Below are 12,735 nucleotides of genomic sequence, written 5' to 3'. Positions count from 1 at the left end.
CAAAATTTTATGCTCACCCATTTTTAGGTTCTCTTCATTAGTAACATTTGTGTTAGAAGAGAAATGAATGTAATTTGTCTTTTTTAGATTGACTGTAAGGCCATTGGTTTCAAACCAGTTTGTCAAATCTGCAAAAGCTTTATTTGCAGCCTCATTTGACACATTCCCTGAGAGATTATTAACTGATAAAGTGGTGTTGTCAGCAAACATGACTATTTTCCCATATTCTGTACATAGTGCTAAGTGCTAAATATTAGAAAGAGCAGTGGGCCCAGTACCTAGCCTTGAGGTACTCCTGCATTAATGGAGCCCCATTCTGAAGATACCTGGCCACCATGCAGTCCTTCCACGATTACTTTCTGCTTTCTACCACACAGATAGGATTCAAGCCACTTGCCTACGATTCCACCCATTCCAAGGGTCTTGGCTTTACGCAAGAGAATGTGGTGACTTACACTGTCAAAAGCTTTTGACAGTTCATAAAATATTCCAACCATCATCATATTATTATTTATGGCTTCCATGACATTTTCAACAAAGGCATGTATTGCATCCATGGTTGATACCCCTTTCCGAAAGCCAAACTGGCTACTGCTGAGGATGTTATTCTTACTAAGATGCTCAACCATTCTGCTATGCATCAACTTCTCTAGAACCTTGAAGAAAACTGAGAGTAATGAAATTGGTCGATAGTTTGTAGCCTCAGTCTTTTCGCTCTTTTTGTAAATTGGTCGTATAAGCCCATATTTTAGCCTGTCGGGAAAAACACCTTCTTCCAATGACATATTACTAATATGGCAGAGGACTGTACTTATTTCTTTACAACAGTATTTCAGTAACTTGCTGGAAATGTTGTCAACTCCAGCAGAATTTTTACATTTTAAAGACATAATTATTTTTTGTAATTCTATCTCTGTAGTTTTTCGAAGGTGCATCTCATCTATTTTTTTAGTTAAGGTGTTATGAAAGTATTCTGTAACTTTCTTTACAGAACCCTGGCATCCCATTTGGTTGGTGACTGTTAGGAAATGATTGTTAAAGATATTAGCCACCATTTTGGGAGCATCCACCGAAAGGCTCCCAGTTCTTAAGCTAATTACTTACCACCAATTGATATGAGCACTGGTCAATGGAGTATTGCATTGATAGGACTGGAGACGTACAACAGCATCCCGAATATCACCAAGACTAACAACAAACTGCATCTCGATATTAATGGTGAAAAAGATATCCTGGATATAGAACCTGGTGCATACAATACCGACGATTTTAACGACATCTTAAAACAGTCCGGAAAACGTATTGAACTACGTGCAAACATCAACACACTTAAATCTGAAATAAGAACTGTAAATGCAACTATTGACTTTAACCAGAAAGGTTCAATAGGACACCTGCTGGGATTCACAAAAGAACAGATTTTGAAGAAGGATCCAACTAAATTTTATGAGTCGAATCACTGGACATACTCCTAGTCAGCACAATATGTGTCTAGTGTAACATTGCAATGAAATCCTATCTCAACGATATTCTCATTCACACTATTTATGGATTCTTCCCCTCAGTTGCAATGGGTTATAAGATTTTTGAGACCCCTGCCAATGCAGTATACCTTCCAGTGACAGCTCAGACATTGGAGTATTTGGAGCTGTGTATTGTGGACCAGAATAATCAACTTGTTGACTTTCATGGTGAGGAAATCATTCTACGATTACATCTAAGACAGGATGGGCATGCAGTATATAACAAGTGCACGCAATCCACAGCACGCCACTTCGCTACCAAACAGCAAAGTGATAACACCTTCGAACTACGAGTTTCTTAAGTCAGTTGGTCTGAAGCAGCACAATGATGTTATCACTCAATATAACCAGTCCAGTAGAGTATGATGAGAGAATCATACATCAGGAATACTTCTGCCATAAACCTTACACTTCAACCATGTTTAACAAGAATGATGAAATCTCGATTGTCATACAGCACCAAGACACATTCACGCTTCCATGCAAGAGTTTCATATATCTCTAGGGGTCATTCAAGAAAAATGATAGCAGCAATACAGTGAGATCCAAGCTGACCCGTAACACATTAGCATTCCTCTTCCAAGAGATTCGCTATGAGCTGAATGGCTCTGAGATCGACCATACACGCAATGTTGGCATAACATTGACCCTTAAAACATATGTCTCGGCATCACCAGCAGATCTACATAGTTTAGAAAATGCAGGATGGTTCATAGACGAACCAGAGGATAGAGCCACTCAAGAGTGCAAGAGATTTACTGCATGTATACCTCTAAAAATGCTTATGGAATACTTCAAGGATATGAAACAGATTATTATGAACACTAAACAAGAACTCATTCTGGTGCGGAGTGTGATGGACAATAACTCATACATTCAAGGAGCTCAAGAAGAGAATACGATCGCAATCAACAAGATAATATGAAAAATGCCTCACATCAGTGTATCCAACGAGGAGTGTTTGGAGCTTTCAAAAGCCCTGAATTCAGATACATTTCTGTCACTGACATTCCACTCCATGGGAGATCTTTGAGTACCCAGTCTTACCTGTGCGAGCAGAAAAACATGGGCTATTAAGTTAACTAATGCCAAAGTATACCTCAATTCAGAATTCTACTCATATGACAATCTATATCTGCAATGGAATCAAAATGTATACAGCCTGGTGTATGACACGTATGCAAGGTTTCGTCCTTCTTACTATGAAACTGCTGAAGGAGAGGGAGGGGGGTGCCTACTAGGTCCATGTAAGTTCAAAGAGCTTTCACTGATCATTGTAACAGACTGCTCTAAACAGAATGAGATAATTAAGTCTGGACCTATAGACGTGCGAATTGAATTTTAATCATCCACAAATTTCCCAGAACACACTGCTGCATATGCTTTAGTTCTACATGAGCATGTAATCAACTACTGTCTGCTCACAGGTGTTGTGCAGTGAGACGTATAAATGAATAGGTACTGCCATGTACATTGATACTTGACGATGGCATGTCAGCAAGTGAACATCATTGCAGAAGCACAAGGATTCTATGACGGAGAGTGTAGACAGTTGGAATTTAAAGATGTTACGTTTGTAGTGTACATACAAGACGCTGGAATAATTGAGACTTTCACTGCAAATATTGAATCACCAAGCCCCTTCAAGCAAGTGAAGTAATCTAAAACACAGAAGAGCACATAGTAATTGACTAATTTTTATCATGGAATTCACTGGGATGATCCTGGTATATCCTATAAAGATATGGTGGCTGCACTTAAATTATTCGGTCACAAGGACACCATCATTTACGTGAAGGGAAATGACAAAATCTCCTAGATGCGATGAATATTTAACTTTGCTTCTATTCTAACCTGGAATTCTATGGCTGTCCATCTATCCATCGACTCAAGAACATTTACCAAAAAAAAAGTGCTATTGTATCTGCATATGAGAATGTAAAATTACTTTTAAGTTGGATGACAAATAAATAATTTTATTGTTCGATAACAATGCTTGTTTTCTTTCTTTCTGTGACACCAAAGTCCGTAGCAAGTTAGTTTATTGGAATACTGTACGTGAAGCACATTCCACTAGAGCTGTCTGAGGCACATAAGTCAGGCTTTCAGAGCACTTTCACATGATGAGTAATGTTGGCTGCATCTTTAATAGACCAGCTTTCACCTCACCTGCGTGGAAACCACTGAAAGTGACAGTTGGAAGGCAATGAGTCACGTACCAGCTGTGTGACTGCCTCCAGGCCTTAAAGTGACAGCTCAGGGCGATGTGTGATCACTGCCGCCGAACACATTCCAGTGTGTGTCATTCAGAAATCATTTTTTTTAAAGCAGATGATTAATGGCTCCAAGTGGAGCACATCCTTACAATACCCCTCTATCATAATATTATTCCCTGTTAGTTATCAATAATATTGAAAAAAAGTGAAACCATTGGGAATTGGTGATATCTGCTAAGATAAATAGCCAGTTGGTGGATTAGCAGGTGATGTTGCTATCACCTGGGGTTTTTTATATCAATAGTAGGTTGGTGTCATAATGTTCTTGCTGGTCAGTATAAATGGATCGTAGGCATAAAAGCATTAAAATACACTATTTGATCAAAAGTATCTGGACACACCCAAAAACATACGTTTTTCATATTAGGTGCATTGTGCTGCCACCTACTTCCAGATACTCCATATCAATTACCTCAGTAGTCATTAGGAATCGTGAGAGAGCAGAATTGTGTGCTCCGCAGAACTCATGGACTTCGAACATGGTCAGGTAATAGGAAGTCACTTGTGTCATACGTCTGTACGTGGGATTTCCACCCTCCTAAACATCTCTAGGTCCACTGTTTCTAATGTGATAGTGAAGTGGAAACATGAAAAGACATGTACAGCATAAAAGCATACAGGCCAACCTCACTTGTTGACTGACAGAGACCGCCAACAGTTGAAGAGGGTTGTATTGTGTAATAGGCAGACATCTGTCCAGACCATCACACAGGAATTCCAAATTGCATCAGAATCCACTGCAAGTACTATGACAGTTATGCGGGAGGTGAGAAAACTTGGAATTCATGGTCGAGCGGCTGCTCATAAGCCACACATCATGCCAGTAAATGCCAAACACTGCCCCTCTTGGTGTAAGGAGTGTAAGCATTGGACAACTGAGTAGTGGAAAAACCTTGTGTGGAGTGATGAACCACAGAACACAATGTGGCGATTTGATGGCAGGGTGTGTGTATGGAAAATGCTTGGTGAACATCATCTGCCAGCATGTTTAGTGCCAACAGCAAAATTCGGAGGTGGTGGTGTTATGGTGTGGTAATGTTTTTCATGGAGGGCACTTGCACACCTTGTTGTTTTGCATGGCACTATCACAGCACAGGCTTACACTGATGTTTTAAGCACCTTCTTGCTTCCCACTGTTGAAGAGCAATTTGGGAATGGCGAGTGCATCTTTCAACACAATCAAGCACCTGTTTATAATGCATGGCATATGGCAGAGTGGTTACATGACAATAACATCCTTGTAATGGAATGGCCTGCACAGAGTCCTGTACTGAATCCTATAGAACACCTTTTGGATGTTTTGGAATGCTGACTTTGTGCCAGGCCTCACCAACCAACATTAATACCTCTCCTTAGTGCAGCACTCCATGAACAATGGACTGCCATTCCCCAAGAAACCTTCCAGAACCTGATTGAACATATGCCTGCAAGAGTGGAAGCTGTCATGAAGGCTAAGTGTGGCCCAACACCATATTGAATTCCAGAATTACTGATGGAGGGCACCAGGAACTTGTAAGCCATTTTTAGCCTGGTGTATGCATACTTTTGATCACATAGTGTAGCTTCAATAAAAAGCAATGTCTTCAAAATGAGTGTAAACTCATTTTGTCAGTAAGACCTCTGTTGCAAAATGTTATTCTGCAAGGAGCTGAAGTTCAATACAAATTGCCATCTTGTGTTATGTGTTAATCATTGTGCCTGTCTAGACTTTTCCAGAATGAAATAACTGGACAATCACTACCCACAAAATGTAGAAATTTTTAATAAAAATTTTGGAAACTTAGCATAGCTTTTGATGGTACAAAATATTTGACTTGTACCATTTGTTTTATCTGCTGCCAATCCATTTGATGATTCAAAGGGCTGCACACTAGCTTAGATCTCTAGCGAAATATTTTATGATTTGACACATATTCAGCTAACAAGAAATATTCAGGTTCCTTGAGACTTCAGTTGATATTCCACACTCATCTAAATGAGTGATTTCCTCTTCAGTTATGTTATTCATTGAAATAAAATACATATACTCACCTCTGTAGCTGAGTTCACTAACACACACCTATGGAGTGGCATTCAACTGAGTGCTAAGCTGGTTCAGATTCTGGTGATGGATGGAATTTTCACTGCCAAGTTTTGGCTGACAAGTGGAGGAGAGATGATGGTGTAAAATTGTTGATCACCAGTCTTTCTGCCACTGTCTTGGATTAAATTCCAAACCTTTCTTCATTGTCTCATGCAGTGAGGGCATGACACTTGATGGTGTTCCAACCATTAGATGGGTGCATTAAGCTAGCAGCCCTTTTAGCATTATTTGAGAGGAGCAGGCTATATGTTGGCACTGGTCTCTCATCATTATACGACACAAACATAACACTACACTATACCTGCATCCATTAAATCCACTTACACTCCACAAATACATGTATGACACAGCTCTCACATACCTGAAAGGAAATGAGCTAGTGAATATGGAGGAAGAACACTATTTCCAGCGCGTTGCTGAATCCACTCCACAGGATTTCCCAGGCAACAATGCCACACTTTTTTTTAATAATGAATTATTAATATGTATTTGATGTCTCTTGCTTATGTCCAAGTTACAGACATGTCTGAGGTTTGCAGTACTTTTTCAGAAGAACTGTACTGGCATCTGTCTTAAGCAATTCAGGAAAATCACAGAAGTCTTACATCAAGATCTGAAATTCATTTCCGATGTCTTAACCACTGTGCCACATTGCTTGGTGTAGGCCTACTATGTACTTCACGTGGATTACTGCAGTATGGAATTTGCAGTAGGATCTGTTTGTTGAAGGGGAAGTTTGGTCAAGAAAAATGAAAAAAAATGATCTCATAATTAGCATCCCTGAATTATATAGATTATGTGTTCAAATGGATTTTTTTGGTTGTGAAAGCATTTTATAAGTTATAGCGTGCAGAATGGGACTGTGTCAGTCAAAATACAGGCAGATATAGACTCAATGAGTTAGTTCAAGGAGAGATTCAACCAGAATACAGATTTATGTTCAGTGAACATTTGCTTAAAAAATGCACTGGCACCAATGTGTCAAATGACAATGAGAGGTTCAACGTGTGCATTTGGAAACTGGTACCAAAACGTCTTCCTTGTGGAGCAAAAATTGTTGTAATAATAGCATATATAGTTGCAGGTGTATTCAGTGAATGTTATTAATCTGTTATAAAGATGATGAATGCATTAGGGATTATCAGAGGAATGAACAGCAAAAAGTCTGCAGAGTTATCTGACAGGAACCATGTGACTGCGGTGGAGTAAGGAATGTCTCAGTTTGTTAAAAGAGCGTGAAGTAAAAAACATAGCACCAGACTCAGAACCAAAGCATTTTTGAGGAAGAGGAAGGATGCTCCTATAGTCGTGGGATCACAGATTAACAGTAAGTTCTGAAACAATGTTGTTTTTGTTACTTCAAACTTCAAATGTGTTTTTCTCTAAATAAAAGTTTTCAGTGCGCAAAGCACTCTAGAGCCTTGACTGATTAACAAATTCATTTGACTTTACAAAATGAAAGATAATTAAATCTATCTGGCCTTAGGAAGACCTTTTTTCAAATTTAATTTCTTTTTAATTTGAACCTATGAAAACATGCTAAGAAATTAACATATTTTTCAAAAACCTGTCTTTTTTCAAAGGCCTATTAGCTGGTGCCAAAATTCATTCTTATTTTTAGAACTTTCTATTTTTATGGGTTTCAGAAAATGCGATGAGTCTGTACAACACTTCACACAAACCAGGACATGCCACGAGGTGCATACTTTGACAGGGGCTGCAGCCATAATTTTTAATTTCTTATGAGACACAAAAAATATTTTTTTAATTAATGAATGTATGTATAGTGAAGTGGTAAAATCCTCATTTTAATAAAAACAATCTTTGTATGAAAAAAAGTTTTAAACTTCACTCATTTTTCATGCCTCTCAACCAGAACCTCCACTTAAGTGGAGTTCCATCAGACTTTAGGATCACTCTTGGATGCTTAGAATCACATTCTCCTACATGAAAAAGTTCAGTTGTAGCTTATTATTGTGCTTATTGGTTCTAAATAATTCTAATATTGTTTTTGTTATTGTGTCACAATAACTTCCACAATTTTATTTTTCATTGTATTTTTCTGTTGTTGACTCTCAACAAAATTCCCATGTAATAAACAACAGTCAACATCTAGCTCAGTGTATCATTTTTGTCTCAAACCAAATATGTTATAGTAGTCCACATAGATTATATTTTGTATGATTTGTTCTCTTCATCAATTTATGCCAAAAGTTTGGGTTTAATATCATCTTGATAGTGACATCATTAGATGTACTGCATAAGTTCAGATATTATGAGGACAGTGAAGAAAATTAATCTTGTTCTTTTCAAATAAAGTACTGGATCCTCCAGCAACCCATTCCATATATACCCTTTCCCACATTACTGTGATCCAGGTTGCCTTCTCTGCAGCAAGGCAGTGAGGAGTGCAAGTCTCCATGGCTCTTCAACAGAGGTTGCCTTCTGTGAAGGAACACTTTGCAACACCTCCCACAGACACCAACCAGGGACAACAGTTACATCACCTGGCCACTGGAGCCAACGGGCAATGAGCTCATTATCTCCTGCAGTGACAGCCAATCATGTGGATCCAGTGTAGTCATCCATGTGTTGCATCCCACAGCATGAGTTACAATTGGGGGTTGCACTCTGGAGTTGCATCCTACAGTCAGCAGCCAAGCTTTACAGTCAGTAGTTGCAGTTACAAAGCTACCTTTAATTGTGGTGGACTGTTGAGAAATGTCATACTGGAATACATAGTGTTAGTAAACAGACTTGTTATTGGAACCACCAAAGCACTAGTGGTGGTGGTGGTGGTGGTGGTGGTGGTGGTTAGTGTTTAACGTCCCGTTGACAACGAGGTCATTAGAGACGGAGCGCAAGCTCGGGTTAGGGAAGGATTGTGAAGGAAATTGGCCATGCCCTTTCAAAGGAACCATCCTGGCATTTGCCTGAAACGATTTAGGGAAATCACAGAAAACCTAAATCAGGATGGCCGGAGACGGGATTGACCCGTCGTCCTCCCGAATGCGAGTCCAATGTGCTAACCACTGCGCCACCTCGCTCGGTAAAGCACTAGTGCTACATTGCCACTAAGGACTTAGCCTATGGGGGACATTATTGCTGGTGATAACTTGTCACTAACTGTGCTTCTGTAGTGTGGGATACATTAGTACCAGATTTCATGTTAAGATTTTTGTGAGTTACGATTAACTGCCTTCAGTCCCTGCAGGCTTCTTTGTAAAAGTTAAGTGCCAATCAGGAACTGTTGTTACACCGGTTAGAGGAACAGGAACAATTCCAAGTAGAAATTTGATGCCTGCCACTGCCTTTTCATCCACTGAATCTGACACAGGAAGAGTAGGCTAGTTATGTGGAGAGACTGAAACAACATTTTACTGCAAACAGGATGTCAGGAGATTTAACTAAATATGTATTTCTCTTGTTTAATGCTGGTTATTATGTTTATGGACTGGTTCAGTTGCTTTACCCAGATGAAGACACTGGGACTTGAGTTATTCAGATGTCAAGGACAGGTTAAGTGAACGTTTTCAGAGTAAGCTTCTCAGTCTGGGAGCAAACCATAAATTTTATTGTAAGTCTGACCAATCATATAAAGAATGGGTTGCTACTATGCAAGGCCTTACACACCACTGTCTTTCCTTGTGTGAAAACTAAGATGTCCTCTTTTCTATGTGGATACTGCCATGAGGGATATGTTAGTTGTCCATGCTCCAGATGCAGGGCTATGCAGGACCTTATCTACTTGAATGATCTTTGTCTATTAGTCAAGCTTTCAAACAGGCAACACAAACAGAACAGTTCCTAGAATATAAGGGAACTCAACTTTCTCAGACAAAATTTAAGAATGTGGATGTTCATAAAGGGAAACACAATCAGAAATGTACCCAGGCACCTAGGCCTCAGGCTACACCTTAGAACAAGAGTACACAATCTTCAGCTAGTACCTTTTCTTGAGTCAAATCTTGCTTACAATGTTTTGTGACCCACAGTAGACAGTCCTGCTATTACAAATGCATCAAGTGGCTATTTTGTCAGAAACTGGGTCACAAGGCTGAAGTTTGTTTAAAGAAATTGTGTTGTACCATCGAGTATAAAGATACTGTAGTGCAAATTCTGCTTTTAGTGATGAAATCGCATACAGTGGCCAGTATCTTGAGACTAGATCTCTTTCAGTATCTGGGGTTCAGGTTTCACAATTTGGCTGCCTGCATCTGTGCCACAAATATGGGTGGGTTCCTTTCACCACTGCCTCCTTCCCTGCCTGAAGCAGAGCCACCTCCATTCCACTGGACCTTTATGGGGAATGAGTTGGCTCATCCTGCTGCACACACACTTTGACTACCCCTACCCCCTACATGGTACAGATGGACAACATAGGCATGTACAACACATCCAGGCATTACACAAGATCTTCAATGTAGAAGGTCTTCCTCAAGCCACTGAGCTGGATGTGGCACCCCCATTATGATTCAAATATTTTTCTCCTTGTGCACAACCACCCAACCACCCAAGGCATACAGCACCTTCACAGAATAACCAACAAGGGTACCAACCAGTTCATTCGAATGTTCCAGGACAAATATGAAGTTAGTGGCTGGTCACCCTGAAGAGGATGCCCTCCTCATCTGTCTTTCTTCTTACAGAAGCATCACCATCAGAATGTCACCAGCAGAAAGGTCACACAGTACCAGACGTGGAACCTCCAGTCCTTGCTGGTGTCCCACCATAAGCTCACTGTGGGCATTACTGACTTCTGCCAAGCAAAGCAGCAGCTCCCAATCCAGGGCCAGGGTCTCCCAGGGACAGCACACAGACACACACATCTCACATATCCAGAACCCGACCACATCTCATGGTGGTCCTGCCTTACAGACATTATAGCCCTTTTTTAGTTGCAGCTATTAACCATGCATCTTCCCACGTGAGAGAATTGGAAGTTTCAACAAACATGCCAATGACCTGCTGTTGCTGATACATGGCCCTTGGCCTGGATGTGTAGAGCCACAGCATCAGCAAAGAGGATAGGATGCAGATGGACATCGTCCACAATCCATGTTAGTGACCAAAGAAGAAGAGGCTTTACGTCCCCCTCCTTAGGGAGGAGGGATGTTAGATCCTCCGGCTACCCCTGCCAGATACATCTCTTCCCACATCACTGTGTTTCAGGTTTCCTGCTCCACTGGCATGATAGTGATCAGGACGAGTCTTGGCAGCTGTTCGTGAGAGGTTAACTTCAGCAAAGGAACTACTTTGCCACATTTCCCCACTAACACCAACCAGGGATGACAATGACATTATCTGGCCAGGAAGACAATGGGCACCGAGCTCATTACCTCCAGCAGTGATAGCTAATCATACAGATCCAATGCAGCCGTCTGCACAGTGTTATAACATGCGGTCCAAAGACTACAGCTGCAGCTGGCAGTTGCAGTCTGGAGTCACATCTTACAGTCGACAGTCATGCCCTACAATTGACAGTAAGAGTTCCTTGTAAGCGTGGTGGACTGTTGAGAGGCATGCCATGTCAGTAAACAAACATATTATTAGAACCACCATACCCCTGGTGTTGTATTGTCATTAAGGACTTAGTCTCTGGAGAACATTTCTGCTAGTGATAACATGTTACACACCTAGTTTCTGTTGTATGGAATGTTTGTGCACTAGAGTTCACTTCAAGATATTTTATGAATATCATTTTGTTTTGGCTAATTTACTTGTGTAGGAGACTCAGAGTGCTGCACTGGTGCAGTCATTAATAGTGATGTAGTTCAACAGAAGTAGAGAGGACATCATAACAAACTGCACTGTCAATCATGTAATGCAGTTTAGCCAGATAACAGAACTCTAAATGTTTGACTGATATCATTTTAATGCCAACTCCTTGCAAATGTAAGTAAAATAATTTAAATCATTTCATTGCTTCACTTGTTTAAAGTTTTTCATTCTGTAATATTTTCAAAATTAAATGGTAGCTATAGTCAGAGTAATTTATAAACATTGTTATTTTTTGGGTCTTTGGAGAAAACTAGTAACTGTATTCTTGGTTTGAACATTGAGATAGTTACCCCTGTTTTCATCAATTGAAGTAACAAACAATTGCTCAACAGATGAACAAGACAGGCAGTTATGTTGAATCAAGAATTTGTAGGTGCAATTTTCCTTTTGTCAAAGGAATAGCTGATAGAATGTGAAACAAATGTTAACTAGATTGCATTTCATTTTAATTTACTACAAACCCAGGCCACTTTGGTTAGCAATCTGATGTTCTGACTGTGCAACTACCAAAGTGGACAATTCCTAAATTGGCTGACAGTATTGAAAATGAACACGGCAAACAATAAATATGAAGCAAACAAACCCTAATAAATTCATAGAAGGAACTTCCATTCCTTGTATGATAGATGTCTTCTTCACTCATCTCTAACCAGAAGAAAGTGAACACCAATACACATACTGTCAAGTATGTACAAGAAAAATGAAATCATATTTCTCTTCTCATCTCCTCTCTTTACATCTTTGGTTTTGCCTTCTCATTTCATATTCTGTTGCACACCAGTGTCATTTGCTGATTTAAGAAGACCCTATGAAGTTGGTCATTTTTGTGTTACTTTAGTATATTAACTTTATTCTGAGCACTTGCATTCCATGTCTTCTCCATTGTCCTCATTCTGCATCTCTGAAACAACGATTCTGTGTAACATATGTTACTTCATTGCATACTATCCCATTAATCTCAGGGATGTCCTTTATTCTAAAAGCTCAGATAATTTCTAGTTTAGTGATTTTTATTGATTAATCATAATATCTGCAGTTCTCAAATGGGGTTGCTTTGAGCACCACCTGATAT

This window comes from Schistocerca gregaria, chromosome X (genome assembly GCF_023897955.1).
Source record: "Schistocerca gregaria isolate iqSchGreg1 chromosome X, iqSchGreg1.2, whole genome shotgun sequence".
Taxonomy (NCBI): Eukaryota; Metazoa; Arthropoda; class Insecta; order Orthoptera; family Acrididae; genus Schistocerca; species Schistocerca gregaria.
This window is presented reverse-complemented; position numbering follows the sequence as displayed.